The sequence below is a fragment of the Lissotriton helveticus genome, chromosome 5_1 (assembly GCF_964261635.1).
Source record: "Lissotriton helveticus chromosome 5_1, aLisHel1.1, whole genome shotgun sequence".
Classification (NCBI taxonomy): Eukaryota; Metazoa; Chordata; class Amphibia; order Caudata; family Salamandridae; genus Lissotriton; species Lissotriton helveticus.
In genome coordinates this window covers 1,429,643,948-1,429,662,572 of record NC_136065.1, presented here as the reverse complement: position 1 = coordinate 1,429,662,572, position 18,625 = coordinate 1,429,643,948, and positions in this window count along the sequence as shown.

Here is an 18,625-nt window from a genome sequence, read left to right as displayed (position 1 = left end):
CTTAAATAACGAATTTTACCGATTTGGTATTCAAAAATGAGATGTAGGGGAAAATTCGGTATTTTTTACCGAATCGGTAAAATTCGGTATCGGAAAATCGGAAACTACCGAATCGGTATTTACCGAATCGGTATTTACCGAATGGGTATTCCCAATGCATTCCTATGGGGCTTTTGGCCCATAGGAATGCATTGGAAATGCCGATTCGGTAAATACCGATTCGGTAAATACCGAATCGGACAGCAAGCAAAAGTGAAACTTAACACAACAGCCAATCAGGTGCAACCACCCTCCCCCTTCCTAGCAGGAAGTGGCTACACAGGCAGCTGCAAGTAATTAGAAGGTTCTGGAGAGGCAGTTGGAGCAGAGAGACTGAGAGCAGCAGCAGACTGAGTTTGTGCACTTTCAAATTAAAACATGGCAAGCAGCAAGGACACAGAGCAGGCTGAAAGGAAAAGAAAGCTCAAATTCAGCAGCATGGAGCTACAGGTCCTTGTTAAGGAGGTGGTTAAGGTTCACCACAGACTTTTTGGGAAGCAGTCCTTAACAGTTCCAGAATGAGCAAAAAGGAAGATTTGGCTGGAAATCCTGGAGAAAGTAAATGCAGTGGGAGTGACCACCAGAGTCACTGAAGATTTAAAAAAGAGGTTCTATGACCTAAGGAGCCTCACAAAAAAGAAATTGGCTGACCACCACAAACAGGCCTCCCAAACAGGTGGTAGAAAGAACACTGCACCCCCCCTCACCGACCTGGAGGAGATGGTAGCCACAACCCTGGAGCATGAAAGTGTCCATGGACTGGTAGAAGTGGACAGTTCGGCGAAAGCTGCATCAAAAAAAGGTAAGATGCATGCACAGCAATCCCCCCTCACACTCTCATCAATCCCTCACCCCTTGCAGCTAAGTTACCCCAGTCCCAGGGTGTCTGTGCCAAACTGTAGCAATGCATCATGGTACACGTAGTCAGTTAATGAAAGAGCATGTCACACAGCACTGTAACCACCAAGTTATTCAACTGAATGCATACATAATGAAGGGCTGGCAGCATGTACTAAGTGCAATTACATATGTTTAATTGTAGTGGCAGTGAGACATTTGCACCCAGCTGATATGTGCTCATATGTCCACAGGTCACACATCCAGAAGGCAGTCTGAGGAGGCAGAAGGCACGGCACCCGAGAGGGATGACAGTCATGAGCCAGGTCCCAGTGCTTCACAGGACACAGGTGTTCCGAGTGGGCAGGCACCTTCCCAAGAACCTGACGTCAGTGAGGAAATGCCGGCCTCCCCAATACCAACACAGTCCCCACTATTGCTTTCTTCACCTGAAATGCCAGCATCCCTGGAGGTAGAAACACCTGCTGCACACCTTAGCAGGAGGCATGTTGTTTCCCCACTGCTGGAAATGGAGACAGCTGCTGGTGAAATGGTGGGTGAAGACTCACACAACTTGGCTGGAGCTGCCATCTCTGTCACACTGCAGCCCAGCACAGAGCCTGCACCAAGTACCACTAGAAGGCGCACAGTACAAGGAAGGAGTGTAGGTGCACGTGGGGAGGGGTCCAGTGTCTTCCAAGGCCTGGAGGGATCCATGGTCAGGATTCAGAGGATGCAGGGCAAGGGCATCATGGCCTGTCAAAGACAAATGCGAAACCTCAACATCAACATGCAGGAAATTGGCAAGGGCATAAAAGAGCTGGTGGAAGTGAACAGGAGCATGGCAACAGGCATACAGCAACTGTGCACAAAACTAGACTCTGAAATTACTTCAAGGCGCAGGGACAAGCAGCGTGCAGAGAGAACTGAGAAATCCATACACCGCCTGGCAACAGCCACATCCCTGCTATGCAGACGTAGCATGAATAGTCAGGAAGTCCTGACTAATAACAGCAATCAGCTCACTAGGGGCATAGCCGGAATGACCGGTGCGCTGGAGGCTCTACTCAATGCCCAGAGTGCACAAACTGCTGCCATTGATGTGCCGGACACTGAAGGTAGCACCAGTAGGAGCAGCACGGCAAGCCCCCATGTCGTAGAGACAAGGAGGAGCCGCAGGCGACAGGGTGAGGCTACAGGCCAAACGCCCAGTGAACAGGTTGAGCCACAAACACCTGCTAGTGCAAAGCGTGGCCGTAAATGAACAGTTGATAATACTGCCATTTAACATTCTAATCATGGTTCAAATAGTTAAAGTTGCACATTTGTGCCATTTACACCTGCCTAGTGACAATATACAACTATGGTGGGTGGATTCAACACCTGTGTGTGTGTGTGTTTGCTCACTGTGAGCATTGTTGTGAAATGCTTAGTGTTGCACTTTTGTTCTTTGACATACCTGGAAATATCCAAAATTAAACAAAAGCTTGTGCTTTCAATATAGGTTTCAGTGTCATCACTCACTCAGAAATAGTTGCGTGTAATTTTCTCACGTCTGTATCTGCCATCACTTGGTGTTGACACTCCAGCTGGTTGTATTTCAGGCACAGCAATGTCGTCGTCATGATCCTCATAGTCTGACAACTCCACCTCAGTACCCCTCTTTACAGCGAGATTGTGCAACATAGCACAGGCAGCAATGATCTTACAGCAGGTGATGGGGGTATACTGCCTTGCACCTCCACTCTTGTGCAAGCATCTGAACCTGCTTTTCCAGATGCCAAATGTTCTCTCAACAACATTGCGTGTGCTCTTGTGTGCCCGGTTATATCTCCTTTGGCTGGGTGTTGAGGGGTTGAGGTAGGGGGGGAGTATGAAGGAGCGGAGGGCATATGCACTGTCTCCTAAAAGAAAATGGGTATGATTTATTCACATGCATACTTGTACTGCTTACTGCAATAGGTCTTATAGGGGTCGCACAACTGTGTCTTACCTAGGAGGTATCCTTCACCAAATTCACCTGCAGTCAGCCGTGCATAGATGCCACTGTTTTGAAATATATAGGAGTCATGGGTACTCCCAGGGAATTTTGCCACAAGGTCAGTAATGGCGAACTTTGCATTGCAGATCACCTGCACATTGATGGTGTGGGTGGACTTCCTATTCCTGTAGATGTATTCTGTGGCAGCTGGGGGACAAATAGGAATGTGCGTGCCATCAATGCAGCCAATGATATTGGGGAAACGTGCCATCTGGTAGAAGTCTGATTTTGTTTGGACCAGTTCAGCATGGGTTGCAGGAAATGATATGTAATGCTCCATCCTCTGTAACATTGCGTCAAGGAATTTGTGGAAAAACCTTGACAGGCTGCTCTGGGTCACCCCACCTACCGCAGCAACCACACTCTGATAGCTCCCAGAGGCAAGCAGGTGTAGGCTGCACAGCACCTGCACATGGGGAGGAATAGCGTGTGCCCTTGGGGTAGTGTGATCCAACAGTGGGTGGAGGTCCCTGATGAGGTCAGTGATGGTGTCTGGGGCCAACCTGTACCTCTGGAGTATCTCTGCCTCTGTGAGCATGAACAGGGTTATCCTCTGTCTGTAGACCTGCTCCTCTCTCTACCATTCCCTCTCCCCTTCCTCCTGTAGCCTTAGCCGTCTTGCAATCACATAAAATGCCACCATTGTGCAAGAAGAATTGCATTTTGGGTCCATTTTTATAGGTTGCACCTGTTTACCACCTGATTCCAATCCATGGTAAATACCGACTCTTAAATACCGAATTTCAAGCAAATTCGGTATTTCAGAGCTTCCCTACATCTCAATATCCATTTTTACCACTTCTTATTTACCGATTCGGTAATTTACCGAATCGGTAACTTTACCGATTCGGTAAATATTACCGATTCGGTAAATTTACCGATTCGCAAACCTTTGCGATTCGGTAAGTTTACCGATTCGGTAATATTTCCGATTCGGTATTTTACCGATTCGGTAACTTTACCGATTCGGTAAATTTACCGATTCGGATGATTTTCGATCTCCTACATGCCGAAAGCTAAATACCGGTCGGTAACGGCCGAAAATACCGATTTTCGGCCGTTACCGACTGGTAAAGGCCTTCCTACATCTGGCCCCTAGTGTCCATGTCTCTTGCAGACAAACTAGTTGGTTTGACTGATGATCTCCAGCCACTCAGGATTTGATAATTTGTTTTTTGTTCCTGCAATATTCCAGGTATTCATTACTACTATGGAGTCTTCCTTATTTGTGCAGTTTGTAATACGTGCTCCGCGTTCTGTAGGTCTTTCTCTTTTTCCGCTATATTTAATTATTTGCCAGTGATAACCATGTCCGGGGTCCGTGTTTCAAGATCTACATGATAGTGACCACTACGATTACTGCCATTTCCTCCCACAACCTCCTGTTGTCAATCCGATTTATTTTAGTAGGATAGGAGGAGGAACAGTTCATTGTTGGGATTGTAATCTTGTATTTATTTATAGAGCAAACAAAAGGAGATGATGGACGGAATGCTCAAACTTTTCACACACTCCCCTCCCGTCACACATCTGGGTTGAATCCATCATCGTTCTTTCGCTCACTTTGCTACCCCAGTTCAGACACAGCTATATGCAAATCAGTCTTGACCCTGTGCCTCATGGGAACAGTCCAGCCCGAAATGCCAAGCCATGTCTTCCCTGGACCAGAAAGAAGCATCTTGGAACGGCTTCGGGCTAATAGCCCTCATCCGCCAGGCTAGCTTGAATCCAGTGGCAAAGTGAGCAAGGGACCCACGTCTGGGCATACCCTGCCAAATTAGGGCGAACAAAGCAAACACAAGGAGACAATGGGCAGAGCGCTGAAACTTTTCAGACACTCACCCCAGTCACAGATCTGGGTTGAATCCGTCATCGTTCTTAAGCGCACTTCGCCACCCCAGTTCAGACACAGCCATAAGCAAATCAGTCTTGACCCTGTGCCTCATGGGAACAGTCCCACCTAAACTGCAAAGTAATGTCTTCCCTGGACCTCAAACAAGTATCCTGGCCCGGGCTCAACCTTGTCCGGGGCGCAGTCCGGGCACCTCAACGCGCATCTCGTGCTGCGGGAGGCATCCATGTTATTTGTTGGAGGGAGGCCCCTCCCTCTCCTTCAAGGGAAGCGAAGCAGGCTGGGGGACCGAGTCCCACCCCAGCAGGCAGCAACAGAGCGAGTGATGATGCAGGCTAGCAGAGGCAGGAGTTCCCGGTCAGTGCATCGAAGTCTGGGATGTGTTCAGGTGTTTTTCCATGTGAAAATTCTTTTGACAGGTGTGTGAAAAGTGAATTCATGAATCTACCTGAATGGTATGAGTATGAGATGCTCCATGAGTCAGAGACATTCTTGTGTATCTCTCCATTAAACATAATGTGTATTTGTAACGCGCATGTTCACTGTGGGTATCTTGGCGCTGAATAACAGAAGTTTATCCTTAGCCAATTCGATACTCATTTTATCAACCTCAGAAGGATGAAGGCCCGAGTGGACCCACCGTGATTTGAACCTGTGACCATGAGGTCGAAGACAAGCCCCTACAGTGGACCTATTAGTACACTAAGCCACCAGACCCACCTTATTGAGCATATGTTGGTAATTATCTTGTCTTCTCCCACCTTGGATGTTGCTTAGTTTTGGACTGTTTCACTTAAGTTTGACAGGCTCTCATTCCTCCTCAACTCTATCTAGCAACTGTAGTTAATGCTGTTTCCAGATGGCTTGTGCTTCACTTCAGATATGATGTGTCCTGTCCTTGGTCTTGTCTCGATATTGACCAATGCCTCTCAGTTCTCCCATTTCAGTTGCATCTTTCAAAAGCTCTTTAAGAAGATTTTCGCAGTGTTGGTGTGTTGCCAGATCTTCTGCTGCTTGTTTCATCTTTTTTCCCTATGGGTCTGCTGTTTGTTGCCTGTATCACCTTCATAAACTGTGCCACTGTTTTACTATTCTGCAGAAGTGGGACAGGCTTTATGCCCTGTATGATGAACAGCATTGGATGTTGCTAGACTTCACTATTCAGTTTTGCCACGTGCGTTTTTGGGCCATTGCATTGTGGTCCACGTCTTCTTCTGTGTTGCTTAATTTCTGCCTGATCTTTGATCTCTGAAGAATTTACTTTGCCCTCACTCCTTTTTGCTTCCCTCTCAGTCGCTTGCATTTTGCTCAATGGTATATGACTCATGTAATATGAGACATATCTTCTTGATTCTCTTCTTTCCTAAGGCCAGCTCACCTGCCTTGGTCCTCTCAATAATGTAATTTAGAGAGAGTGTCTTCTTGAGAAGTTTCCATCATGTACTTTGTGTCAAACAGCCTTTGATGGCTCATAGTCAAATTTCTTATTTATTTGTGAACGTATTAAAACCACAGCCTTGCAACAAAAGATATTGAAGGTTTTTCTGGCTCTTGGTGTTTTGAGTTGAAAATGAAGCATTCTTGATCCACATTTCTCTTAAGTTGAAATGCACACACAGCACATCTTAGAGCTTTTGATATGTTTCAATATTCCTTTTCGAGAATGTCCTAATCAGGTGTGTGCCATAATGCCCTATCAATTCAATCAGACGCTGCTGCTTTTGTCTGTCCCTTTATTCATCACCTCTTTGAAAAAGTTATTAAGCGACTCCAACCACCTCTTCCACTTGAACCCCAAGCTCTTGATGCTAGCCTTTGGGACTGGTGGGGGGCACTTTGATCTAGGCAGTGCCCTCTTGTGATCCTCTCTCCTCTGGAATGATGGTGTAGTGAGACAGTATGCAGCTGCTTTAGTAGTTTATTGTGGTGTGTTTCTAAGTAACTGTAATGATTTGTTGGTTCTATGTTCTTGATTCTCTACTTTATGAGTGTTTCACTGGTATTCAACAATTAAATATTATCCATCCGAGGTTGCTCTACTGATTCTCACCTGTTGTTGCTACAAAGGGGTCTATTCTTGCACCTTTTTAGTTAGCAAATCTCTTTGTGCCTCCTCTGTTGTAATTATTTCTCTGTTCTTGTGTTTCAGTGGTGCGTAAGTTACAGGCCTCAACAGGATGAAGGTAACAGTCAGGTCTGTCGGAGATCGGGAATGTGACTATAAGATTACTGTGGAGAAGTGTGGCTCACTGGTTAGAGGAGGCAGACCTGGAAGCAGAGGTCACCCCGGGACCAGCGTTCAATTCCCGGCTCGACGGGGTCTTGAGTCCTAAAATGTCCATGGACTCGACAATTCTCGCTCCGGTGCCTACTTGATTCACGGGTTCACACTCTGCGACTCTGGGCAATAGCTTGCTTAATCTCCACAACGGCCCCTCGCGGCGGGATGCCTGGCTTTCACCTTGTGGATACCCTGCCGGGGTTATCTCACAAGGGAATACCAGGACGGGTTCCCTAAGCAAGCGCTTAGAAACCGCTTGGTGATTTGCGCTATATAAATTCCTGTACATTTACATTTACATTACTGCAGGTCTCTATTGCAAATCTCACCATCTGTGGATTTGCTAAAGTTACTCCGTATTCTAGTTGTCATCACGATTTGCCCTTAGTGGTAGGTGGGGACATTTTTTTCTATTTCATACAAAAAATCCACTGAGTGATTTTATATCATTTTACAATTCTACCACATTTTATTGCATACTTATCAGCCTACACCTAGACACACACAAAACTTTGACGGGATGTCCTCGCACACCACCAGATGCCATGTTTCATCATAGGATATGCCCACACTCTCTAAAAACTTTGGTTTGATGGAGAGTGGGCCAATGCCCTGAGATCAGGGAAGCACTTACTAATAGCCTAGGATCCGTGAACAGCAGACTAAAAATCAATGTGGTAACCCAGTTGGTTTTTATTATATAGGGTACCACGTGGTATTAAAAATTTGGTGTAGGGAATAGGGGAATTAGTACCCCAACTCCACTAAAATCTCAACTTGTTTCTTCCAGCGGCTCAACCATGGCTTTCATAATGACGGACATCGGATCCTCTGTGAGCATATACCTTGTATATATGCTAATATACTGGAGGTCAAACACTTGCTGCCACCCAATGTTCCTACGTCCCTTAGGTACCTGCAAAACATTAATGATGTGTGCTACCAAAAGACATATTGACTGATAATACTGGACCTTGAGTTCTTCAGTCTCATTTAGGAAACATTGCATGCGATGTGTGACACTGCGCTAATGCATTACACCCATAAAATAAGTGTCCTGCTGTGAGAACCAGTTCACACACACTTACCCTAACTAAGTGCCATCTGGGCCCCAAGGATTAAGGGCCCGAGAACCCTTGTAGTCGCACTCTACACGGAAGAGGAAAGGATTGTCAACCCTGCAAATTTAAAATCCCCAAAAACTGTAGAAAGTATTACTTCCCACCAATACCCACTTACTACACCAAGGTGCATTCCTCGGTGTCCATCTACTTGTACTGGGCTGGCTCCTTCCTCCAGATGATCGTGGGAGCGACTGTCAGTCAGTCTTAAATAATCTGACGATATCACATCTGTGATTGTTTAATGATAAACCACACAAAAAGAGAAGACCAGGTCTAGAATGGTGTGCTGTCCTGACTGGTGCAAAAGGATCACACGGAAATGTGTGTGGGAAAGTGTGTTGCGTTACACAGGGCTAGAAAAAGTCCCATCAGACCGCCCTCGTGGCGGCATATCATCATGTGGGAGCCGGGCAATAACACCGTATATTGCCCGTGCCATCAAGAGAAGGTGCCTGTAGTCACAATTCTACGCGATCTACAGTATAGAGAAGAGGTGTGCAGTGCTTAAAGAAAAAAGTGCATGATTAAAAATGACTACCTGACCTGGAAAGTTTTCTTTAAAGGATAGGTGTAGGTGTCAAGATTAAAAACCCGCGCCTGGTAGTCTAAATGTAGGAGTACATTATGGCGCTATGCAGTATGGTCGGTCGACTAGTTTCAGCTAGATGGAGAGTTGCTCCAGCTTTCATCAGGACCTTGTGAGTTGATAAGCTACTGCAATAAAGTGTGAAAAATATTACAAAAGTGCAAACACATTAGTTTCACACAGCAGCGTACAATATACTTCAAGAGGCAGAGACTTTAGAACCTCAGTATCCAATGTGGGCAGGAAGGGAGTCTTCTTCCCAGCTTTTTGTGGGTGAAGACCTCACCTCGCCCGGCAACCGCTCGGGAAATAGAGGCCCCGCTCTGTCCGTCGGTGCCCAACGCTCAAAATCGAGCGGAAGGGCCTCCCCTTCCGCTCGATTTTGAGCGTTGGGCAAGGTCCTGATGAATGCTGGAGCAACTCTCCATCTAGCTGAAACTAGTCGACCGACCATACTGCATAGCGCCATAATGTACTCTTACATTTAGACTACCAGGCGCGGGTTTTTAATCTTGACACCTACACCTATCCTTTAAAGAAAACTTTCCCACACACATTTCCGTGTGATCCTTTTGCACCAGTCAGGACAGCACACCATTCTAGACCTGGTCTTCTCTTTTTGTGTGGTTTATCTCAAGTGCAGGGGCATGAGATGACAGGTCGTTAAATTATTACCCCTTTGACCCTCCGTAAATTTTGTGTTTTGATTGTTTAATGATACCCATCAGTGTGTTAGTGGTAATTGTATAATTATGCCCCCATGTGCGCCTTCAACCAACAGGTAGGTGCTAAATTATGCTCAGCTGTCTCAAGGGAGGAGAGACAGCTGAGTATGCCAGTTTCAATATTGTTAGTGGGCATATAATGTTTCTCAGCTGTGCACTTAAACACCATTGCAATATTGTTAGGTAATGCCTCTAAACTGTGTGCTGGCATGTGATTACACATCAACGCACTGCCAATTGTACGGCGTATGATGCACTTCCGCTGTGTGTGAAGCATGTCTAATTCCTCTACGCACTCATCACAAGTATCCCCCAGACGGGAACCTGCTGAATCCGCTCATGTGGATTGCTGCTGCCGTGTGCTCGAGCAGGTGTGCCACTGTGGGGCATGGTGCGCTCACTCTGATCACTGCAACGTGAAGGACTAAGACCCGGGATTCTGGGAGGTGTAGTCCGAAGCCTCATGTTTCTTGTTAGTGCCATGGACTTTCGTAATATTTATAGGAGCAAATTGTATGTTATTAAAAACCTTGCTGTGTTATCTTGCCATTTCCCAAGACACGAAGGTTCATTTACACTCCAGCTGTCTCAGTGCAAGTCCTAAATTTTAATCATAACTATTTTGAACCAGAGTAATATAGTTCGTTTACCACAAGGTGTTGCGTGGTCCATCACAAGTCCTGCACACATACTTTGGACCCCATGGAAGCGGGGACAGAATCTTTAAATCATACACAGCACATAGCCTGGCAGTGTGATCTGTTAGTGCCCTGAGACATATAGTTTGTACACACGACTCCCTCCTGCACCATTTAATCCCATTATTGGTTTTGGGGGTTGAGGGTTTTTTTAGGAGGCCCTGAGCCTTGCACCCTCCTATATTCAAACTAGATATAGGGGATGTAAAGGAATGCTATCCAATGAGTTATTCCACGTAAACAGGTATAATAGATCAGTGCAGTGAAGTAGAGTTGTTAAAGTTGGAGCCATGGTATTTCATCATAGAGGCCCACCTCCCATGTCCTTAGACGGTACATCCATGTCTGTTCCTGGATGAATAACTTATTCAACACTTTAGGGACACTTGTAGCCATTTTTTCCAAGACCACTTACAAAACTTCTGTGTCAGAATGATTGGCCTCCATATAGTGGCGTGTCAATTTGGTGATGTTCCTTCAGCACCTAATGGTGCTGCGATGCTCATGAATTCTAACCTTTTTCTTCCTGGTGGTCATTCCCACATATAAAAGATAAAATGGATATATGATTAGGTAAACCACATTTTCACTGTTGCAGTTAGTGAATAATTTCAATGTCCAGGGTCTCCCAGTTTTGATATCAACTTCCTTGATCTGTGTGGTGAAAGCACACACCACACAGTTCTCACATGGAAAATGTCCTACTGGAGCTCAATTACCCCAGAGAGTAATGTGTGGTGGTGCCACGGTCTTGTGAGCCTTGGTATGCACTAGCATATCATGTATGCCAGGGTTGCGTTTGTAAGCAGAGAGTGGGGCTGGCCATTGCTTGATCCCGCTGTTCAATATGCTTACAAGCAATATTTTGTACTTTGTGAAGGCTAGGAGTATATGTGGTTACACACGCAATTCTGCCACAGTCAGCCCTAGGATTTGTTTCCAAATTTGGCCTCGCTACATTATTGTTCTTCGCCCCAATCAACTTATCTTCCTGGGAAGTGGCTTGTGACTGAAAGGGTTTGATGGAGCACAATCTTTGTAAATAAAATCTGCTCCATGTAATCCACCCGAATGCATGCTTTTTATAATGTGTGTTGAATTACTAACACATAATACTAGAGTGTACAGTGTGTGAAATGTGCATAGGACACGACAGTTTGATAGTCTTATCAAAATTAAAGGAATAAAGCTAACTGGATGTTATTCTGTTTTCCTAATTGCAAAAAAGAAACAGCTGAGAAAATGTTTTATTCTTTGTGAAAGTATAATGTAGAAATGAGAAATTATTCTCTGTTTTGCTAAAATAATTTAGGCCTTAGAATTGTTAGAGGATGTGCTTTTCCGTGCTCCTGTCCTTCAGATGTTACAAATGCTTCCTTAGAGTACAGATATTTTGCCAAAGTTTTTAAAGTTCTTTCCTGTCTAAGCGAGGGATGTAGATGACATGAATGTAACTATTTCTAGATTTTAACTACATTTGTAACCAGGTTCTTTCCTCTTCCTCTCTTGGAAGTTACACAATATTTAGACAAAGAGTGTTTAGAAAATAGTAGTAAAGTCACTGTCAGTGGACTGTCACACAATCGTGAATAACCAATCGAGATGCTTGCTGAAAAGACAGAATGCAACATATTAATGAAAGAAAGGAAGTAGCGTATTATAAAGATTCCGGTGGGAAAGTTATCCTCGGTTTGATCACATGATTGGTGACCTATTCCTGCGATTGTGGTATGCTGAATGCCGTGCTGATTCCTGATTTTCTGACTGGTGAAACCTTCTAATCTTAAGAGACTTTCCTAGAGACTTTGCACATCATCGGCTGGTGATGCTGCCCTTGCTATTTCCTAACAGCTGTGGGGTTAGATTTTCAGACTAATTGCACACTGTGCATTAGTATTTCGGTTAGGTAAGTGAACAGTATTATCGCTGGTGTTTTCTCTCTCTCACTCCTCTATACCTGATGCTCTGATGTCTTCATAAAGGAGCTGTTATGATTATTGTGAATCTAATCTGTATTTTTATGAACCAAATAATGACATTTTAATTTGTATTTGTGCTTGACCATTCATATTATTAAATAACAAAAAAATCCTAATAGAAAAGAATAGTGATTGTCTTTATTTCTGAGTTTTCAAAGTTATTTGGACATGTTTATAATGACTAATGTTTAGCATATTTCTTCATTGTAGGCCCTCGTGGAGAAATAGCATTCCGTCTCTCATTATTTAGTTATTCCCTTTTAGCTCTGCCAAAGATTCCTCGGAGGACCTTTGATATTGCTAACTGAGTAATAATGAATTATGGGCCCGTCATTTGAGTTACGTTTCCAGTTAGTATATAGTGGTTGGTGTGGATAAGTGTAATGACAAAAAATCCCCCAGCGATTCCACTGCAGCAGTTTCAAGAGAGGAGCTATTGTGTCTCACTCTCAAAAATTAGCCCACTAGGAGATTTTCACTTAGAGCTCTTGGGTGTAAACTGTCATATAGTTGCGGGCTGTTCTTATCAGTGATTTTATTGGCTACCCTGGTTTCAATCCCACCATTTCCACCCTAATAGTGATAACTTGGTATAAAAAGACTGCCTCATCTCTACAGATTATGTAGGTGAAGTTCAGCTATCTGTCTCTAGAATTCACCCAGCGTGCAAAGCTCCTCACTCCCATGCCATATTATCAGGACGTTGTCAATTTAACACCACCAATGTTTTATGTTGTCTTTATGTGGATTGTCTGGGATGAAGATATGGTCTGCCTCAAACTGGTGTACACAGAGGCAGACCACACACTTGGGGCAATGGTGCTTTACATTGATTTATCCTGTATTTGATGGTAAAGTACATCATAAAATTCTAGGAAGTTCTCAGTTAGTGCTAATTCAGCACATTCTAGCACAAATCATCTTGGGTTTATGAAGTCTCATTCAGTGTGTTCCAGGATCCCCTCAATTACCTCTATTGTGCATTTTTGCGGGATTCTAGTGTAGAGGGCTATATGTCCATGGTGATAATCATGTCATCTGCCATTCTAATTTCCAGTTTCTTCAGTCTACATAAACCATTCTTTGTGTCATGTAAGTAAGATGTAGATTTCTTGACTATGGGTTTCAAAAACCAGACACAAATCTGTGAAAGAGGTTCCAGTAGCTGTCCCTGAGACTATAGGTCTTACAGGTGGTGGTGATCTCTCTTTGTGTATCTTGACCAGAGTGTAAAATCTGGAAATTCTAGGTTTTCTACTATGAGGAGTTCTGCCTAATGTTCGTTATCCAATCATGTGCACTCACTTACTCTCCCATCAATCTGAACTTGTTCAATCTTGGGGTGGGATCCTCACATAAAATGTCATAGTACCCCATGTCAACTAGAAGGCGTTGGCATTTGGCATCATTCATGTTTTTATTCATCCCACTATTGCCCCTCCTTTATGGGCAGGTTTTATTACCAAATCATTGTTGATTCTCAGGGTCTTCAAAGTGTGGGACTCATATCTGGTGAGATTATGGAAGGTGTTTTTTCCTCACAGTTAATTGCATCGATTTCCCTAAGAACTGCCTGTTCAAAGGCCAGGACCTCACATGGCAGTGATTGTGTCATGGGCTGGAAAGTGGATTTTTGATGGACTGGGTTTCTTCACCTTGCTCCTCATGATCATCTGAGCTGATGGTTGATCTTCACATTGTACTCTGGGCGCCTGTCCTTGTTGCGGTTTTTGTTTTCCTCTTCCCCGGCCTCTGCCTCTGTATAAAAAGCTGGGGTTCATTGGTGGAATGAGAGCCCATGTAGCATCAATGGGTATGGTTAACCTGTGGCCTTACCCTTATGTTATTATACCACAAAAAATACTCCAACAGACCACACAGTGGTCAATCAAATCAGCACTTAAACGGGTAGGGGTAAAGTATGAAGTATGAGATAGGTGTATAATGTCACCAAAAGGTGAGCAAGGCAGCAATTCCTTTTTGTTTAGTTACCCTCACACACCCTAGTGGTGTCATACTTCATCATCGGGTCACCCAGATGCCAACAAGTCGGGGTAGGCTCAACCACAGTGTTGGGAGCTCTTTGAGATAGTTGAACACCAGGGGGAACGAAAGATAAAAAAGATCCCCAGTTTCCCTTTATTCTTGGGTCTGTCGGAGTTATAAAAAATCTTTAAAAAAGGGTCCATGGGAGCATTATGGTCCTATGACCTTGGTGCCAACATGTTTCAGCCCATATGCTGCCTTAAAGATCCTGGACTTTCTTCAGGGCAATGGTCATCCACCCTGGGGGACAGTGAGGGAATTCCCTATCCTGTCAGTTAGTAAAGGGCAAAGTAGCTGCTCCTTATGTGTGTAACTGATAATTCATCTGTCATGCGTGGTTCTCCATCTGTGAAGAGAACAAAGACAAACAACATACAACATTGTATGAGCATATTGTGGTATTTCCTTGATGCTGTTTCCCATTTACATGCGTTGGATGGAGACCGAAACAACAAATGCCAAGTGATTATGCAAATAGATCTGTTCAATCTCGTCCAAATTCAAATGCAGGGGAAAATATTGTTTAGCGACAGGCAGTTCTCCCAGGGACAACTGCCTGCCCTTAAAAAATTAAACGAAAACGTTTCTTTTTTAAAAAAAATGCATTCCATTTTCCTTTAAAGAAAATGGGCTGCATTTTAAAAAAAAAAACTGCTGTGTTGAAAATCTGTCCCAGACATGGTGGTCTGCTGAGCCCAGCAGGCCACCATCCCTCGGAGGGCCAGCCATTCCCAATGGTGTCGCAAATTGCTAGAGGCTCATTAATATTCATGAGCCTCGCATTTTGCGACCCCATTGGGAATCGCAATCAGTGTCTAAGATACTGTGGTACATTGTAAATTGTGCCTTGCAATTTGCGACTCGCAATTGAGCACAAATTGCGAGGCGCTACTTACAAGGGTCGTACATTTGGCCCTTAGCCCCTTGACCATTGATGGTGACCAATTGCCTATACTTTGTAGTATTTGAGGGCATATGGATCTTTGGAACAATATTACTGTCACCCAGGGACACTACGTTAACCCCACTAAACTCTCCACATTAACTGGGACAAACTTCTCCCCCAGAGCTACACTAGCCAACCATGGCACCTTCCCTACAGTGTGAGGTGGGGCTCTTTTTGAATGCTTGGAATCCCTCTTGTAGTGTCCATACTTGTAGCTCTTAAAGCACTTAAGGGGCTTGGGCTGCTGACCTTTGTCAGCATACATTTTCTTTTGGTGGTCAGATTGGGAATGTGAACCAGACCCTTTCACCTGGAAGTTGTTTTGGGGGTCTGAAGAGATATCCTTCCTTTTATCTACCCATCCTTCCTCCGGGGGGATTCTTGACTGTCCTTTTGGGAGTCCACCCCAGATGGCTTTTTGATACTCTGGTGCTAAGCCAGATGAACTCCTCCTCAGCAAGTTTCCTGGAGTCAGCAAACTTGCCAACAACCTGGTGTTGGCACAGCTCTGGAACCTAAGTATCAAGAATTTCTTCCTTTAAAAAAAGTTGTACAACCCTTCATAATCATTAACTTTGCATCCCCTCACCTAGCCCTTTAGTGCCTTACCAGCATAGTCCAAGAAATCCATCCATGTTTCCTTTGAGAGTTTGTGACAGGCCCTGAACCATTGCCGTTATTTCTCAGGGGTCAGCCCAAACTTGCTGACTAAAATGACCTTCATGGCTGTGTAGCTTGTCTGATCCCCCACCTCTAATGTAAGGAGTGTTTACCTCCCCACTGTGGCCATGTACCACAATAGACTACCCCCACAGAACTCCTCTGGGACTCTGTGCACTTTCAAAGCCACCTCATAAGCTGCCAACCACTTATCTATGCCATTCCCCACTCTATAACGGGACATATGAAATGTGGACTCATATGGAGACACTGCAGGTATGTTGCCACCAATATTGTTGGTGCTGGACCCCCCTTGGAGGGCTCTAATATTCAGCTCTCTGGGGCTCAGCTCATGGCCATCTTCCTTTCCATAATGGCAAGCATCTTCTCTTCTAGAGCTTGCTCCTTCTCGTGCTTATGAAGGGCAACGGTCTGCTCCTTGTCATTCTCTATCCTGGCAAGCTCTCACTTCCATTTTCTTTCCCCCATTCTTTCCCCCATCATGTTCTCTGGGTACAGGTTCTTTGAGGACACACTACTGCCTGGTCTAGAATGGACTTCCAGTCCTGGGAGAAAGTTGCTCCCTCCCTGTAGGCTGTATTACAAGACTCTCTGTCAGGTCCTGCTCTGATCCTTCTTCAGACTCAGATCCCCCTCTCTCCTCCTCATCCTTTTCTCCATCTGGGTGGACTGCAGTCTATGTTCTTAAGACTTTCTGAAGCACTGCTTTATTTGCATTTCTCTTATGGAACATGCTTTTCTCCTGGCAGAACCCTTTGAGCTTGGTCACTATGTATGCCTCCAGATTAGCCAGCTTGAATTCCATACTGCCTGGTATGACCACAGGCATTGCAAACAAAATGGGACTTGGGCAAAAGGACTTTGGAAACATCAAAAGATTTCAGATCAGGGAGAATTGAAAAAGCTTACATTTATCTAGGTTCAAATCTGTCTGGGTATTGAGTTGTAGTGAACCATGAGTAACTATATGGAATTTCACAAACACAAGTCCTATCCTCACCGCTGATCATCAATGTTAGAAATGGAACTTCTGGTTGGCTGAGGTTTGCACTCGGGTCAGGCTTGAACCACCACTGTAGTCAGGGTAAGCTAGATATCAGATAACCTGTGTTCACCCTCTGTTAGCTTGCACAGAACAGTCAGGCTTATCTAACGAGGCAATGTCTAAAGTATTTTTGCAACACACACACAGTAACACAACGCATACACCACAAAAAGACTCCACACAAGCTTGGAAAATTAGATTTCCAAATTCTGAAAAAACACACCTAAAACAACAAAAATCCAATGCATAGAAAGAAGTTGAGATATTGAATTTTAAAGGAATAAATGCAGTCATGCCTTTAGAAGCAAGTAGCTCTAAAAAGGTTACTTTAGGCGAGCTGGACTGGAGAAAATTCAAGGTTCGACCTGACCGAATTGGAGAGCCAGCTGGCTACAAGACCCACAAAGGACCCAGTGAACAAAGTACCTTTCCTGGTCGCAAAAAGCGAGCTGCGTCAGTGTGGACCCGCAGATTCAGGATACGATCCATTCCACACAGTTCCAAAGACAGATGGCAGAGTTGAGAGGCATCAAGAGATGCGCCGGATTCTGCCACGTAGTTGAATGGGAGACATCAATCTCACCAAGCTTCAGCGACCAGCTGTCCAGTGCATCAATCTCTGGAGGCAAAGTGCTGGTTCCAATGCGAAGTGTCGATATTACTCCTGCATCTGGGTTGATGTGCCGGTTCTGCTACACGCAGAGAGGAGATGCATCAAAATCCATGTTGCAAGTATCTGGGCCACTGCCAGTGAGCCAGGCACAGGAGCAAGGGAGAGACTTTGATATCCCTGAATCTCAAAAAACAGGAGGCAAGCAAACTAGCCTTTGAAGATCACTTGGAGTCTAGCTCTCCTTCAGTCAGAAAGCAGCAGGCAGCAGGGCAACAACAGCAACGCGGTCCAGTTGAGTCCTTTAAGCAGCACAGCAGTTCTTCTGTCAGAGCTTCAGTTACAAGTCTAGTAGTGTCTGATTTTAGGCGGTCAGAGACCAGTACTATACCCAAAACTGCATTTGATGTAGGAGGTGACTTCAAGGCAGCTGTCTGAATTGCTCAAGCATCCCTTTCAACCCAGTCCTGTCTGCAGGCTATCCGTTGGGGGTAATCAGTCCTTTGTGTGGCGACAGGACACTGCCTATTCAAGTGAAGTGTTAGATCCTCCCTTCCATCCTGTCCTGGCAAGGCCATCAGAATGCATATGTATGTAGATGGGTACTCAGACACATCCATCCGTCCTGTGTTGTTGCTGTCTATAGGGAATGCACAAAGTGTAGCTGTTGCCTAGCCCAGACGTGTATTGGAGACAGGCTGTCAGGGACGCAGAGCAGTAGGTGCAGAGAAAAGCCCACTTTCTGAAAGTGGCATTTCTAAAACAGTAATGTTAAATCCAACTTCACCAGTAAGTAGAATTTATCATTACCATTCCAAAGATATAAAACATGACAAAACTACACCTCTCTGATCAGGAATTACAGCTTAAAAGTGAATCAAGGAATTCCCAATGCTAGCCTATGAGAGGGGTAGGCCTCAAAGTAGTGAACAATGAATGTGGGTGTTGTCCCTACCAGGACATGTAAGCATTAAACACAAAAGTGCTACCTTTTACCTACATAGCACCCTGCCCTTAGGGTTACCTAGAGCCTACCTTAGGGGTAACGTATATGTAATAAAAGGGGTTTTATGGTTTGGCAAGTAGTTTTAAATGTCAAGTTGAAGTGACTGTAACGTTCACACACAGTCCCTGG